The following is a 2,487-nucleotide window of genomic DNA, read 5'->3' on the forward strand; positions in this document are numbered from 1 at the left end:
TTTGCCTTGCAGCTTCTACTTCTATGATTAGTATTGCTATTATTCCTTTCCAGGAATTTCTATATAATTCTGATAAGCATCATCATATTTAGTGTTATCAGCAAAGACACAAGCTCAAAAGTGACATCTTTCCATGAATCCAGGAAAGAAGAAAAATCCACTCAGTTCAGATAAATCCTGGCGATTCCCAAAGGGAAAGGCATTGGATACATGCTTCAGAGAAGGAAAATGAAAAAAAAGGGGGAAAAACTCTTCTACCAGCTTCTCAAAACCAGGATATTGCTCAGATTAAATCCAAAGAAAAACAATGACAAGTAACCAATTCGTAGAATGTTTTCCCACAGATTATTAGAAAAAGAAACAGGTAACAGTCAAAGTTAGATTAGCTGTAAGATGGACAGGCTCACTGTTAAGTGTGCAGAGTCTGGGCTAAATGCCTTAAAATGTGCAATTCAACTTTCCATTTCAGTGTGGGGAGGTTTCTCCCAAGTTATCGTCTGGGCAGAGGGGAAATGGTTGCAGCGTCCATGGCTGAGCACTTCCCTGGCACTCCCGTCCACCTGTAAAGCCTTCAGCAGGCCTCCTTTTCTGTGAGCCCACCTTACCCACCCAAGGGTTCCCCCAGGAAGCCTGGAGCCCTCTATTTCCCCCAGAAGTGGGCTCTGGCCTGACCTCACTGCAAGGCCAGGCTGGTCATCAGTGGCAAAATCCCAAAGAGGGTGGGAGGAGGCAGCAAGAAGAAACAAACATTTTAAATAGTCTCTCATGCAAAAGAACACTTCTGGGAACCTTGCTTTAAATCTCATTCTCTTTTCTGTCTCTCTCTCTTAAAAAAAAAAAAAAAAGACTGTTTAACATAAAGGGGGAAAAAAAAGCCTTCTTGACACAAAGCTTTTGTTATCCAGTTGATCAGCAACGTGCTTTAGATACTTGTAAGGGGGGGGGGGAGAAGCCCCACAACAGACATTGATTTTAGAAAATCAATAACCAACATTTAATAAAAGGAACAGAGGAAACACAAGAGAGGAGTGGAGGACATTAGGTGTAATTTTAGTGTCTACTAAATTACGCAGAGATGGGGAAGGGGAGGTCTCCTGTGTAAGGACCACCTTAAATAATGCCAGACACCAGAGTGAAGAAAAATTGAATTGAGAGAGAGAGAGAGAGATAGATAGAGAGAGAGAGAGACAGACAGAGAGAGAGAGAGAGAGAGGAGAGAGAGAGAGAGAGAGAGAGAGAGAGAGAGAGAGACACGGACTGACTTAAAAAGAGGCAGCTTGAACTGGATCTTGGGGAAGCAGCTCAGAATATATTATTGTACTTGTTTTTTGTAATAGTAAGCCAAGCAAATAGATCAAAGGCAGCACAAAGGGAAAAGGCAGGATAACGTAACGAACAGTTTCTGACTAAAATTCCTCTATCACTCCCCCATATGGCTCGACACCTCCACCACAACAAGCAAAAGACACACACACACACACACACACACACACAACCTAGAGAGAAATAGAGACAGAGAAAGGGACGGAGAAGCATCATTTGTCTCTAATCAAAATTCTCTAGTCTCTTTTTCTCCAGCACCCCATACTGCGCCCCCAGTAGCCCCCTCCCCGCTCCGCGCAGCTCTGAGGCAGGCCGGGGGCGCGCACAATTGTCTTCTCTAGAGGAAAGTTGCTCCAAGTGTACCCCGGCGGTCCCCACGAGGCGCGGGCCGGGCTTGCGGAAGGCCGGAGGCCGGGCCGGCTCTGCGTCCCCGCGTCCAGCTCCAGAGCGTCAACGCGGCCCCGTGCCGGGTGATTCGGCGGAGAGCGAGGGGAGCGAGAAGTTTCCTTTCCCAGTCTGAGCTGGCGCTAGTTCGCTTGTTTGTTTTGGGGGGTTGGTTTTTCTTTTTAAACTCAGTATCCTCCGTCAGCTCCCCCCGGCACCCTCTCTGGTCCCCAGCTCTCTCCCCTCCCCCAGGCGCCTTCTGCGCTCTTGCCAATCACTTTTCTCTTTTATTCCCACGATTTTGTTTGGGGTAATACCTAGGGGGTCTCTCTCTCTCGCTCTCTCTCTCCCGCTCTCTCCCTCCCTCCTCTCTGCCCCCCTCTTCTCTGCCTTCTCTAAGATGGATCTACTAAACTGTCACCCTTTTAATCTCCGACCGCCTATCTGTGTGTCCCCCGCGCACCCCCATCTCCTTCCTCCTTCCTGACTCAGCCTGGATAACGGGCTCTTCTTGACCATGTAGAAATTGCCCAGAAAAGTCTCCCCAGGCTCTGCGATTCCGCCAGCCCCCGACGAGGGGCCAGAGCCCTCTAGAGAGGAGCCACCCGCCCCCGAGCCCGCACGGACCCCGCCAGACCCCGCGCGGGGCCGGCTGCGTCCCTCCCATCCCGGGGTCCGGCGCGCCCAGCAGGGCCCCGCTGCTCGCGGACCGTTACTTGGCGTACGGAGAGGCGGCCGGGCGACTCCGGCAAGAAACTTTGAGCTTCGCGGAGGCACACA

General features: G+C 50.4%; 1 protein-coding gene across 9 annotated transcripts in view; it reads right to left on the reverse strand.

The window, feature by feature from the left end:
• The window catches only part of ZEB2 (zinc finger E-box binding homeobox 2), a 130,221-nt gene that overhangs the window by 124,279 nt on the left and 3,455 nt on the right, over positions 1-2,487 (reverse strand). The window lies entirely within an intron of this gene.

The sequence above is a fragment of the Pteropus alecto genome, unplaced genomic scaffold (genome assembly GCF_000325575.1).
Source record: "Pteropus alecto unplaced genomic scaffold, ASM32557v1 scaffold3, whole genome shotgun sequence".
NCBI lineage: Eukaryota > Metazoa > Chordata > Mammalia > Chiroptera > Pteropodidae > Pteropus > Pteropus alecto.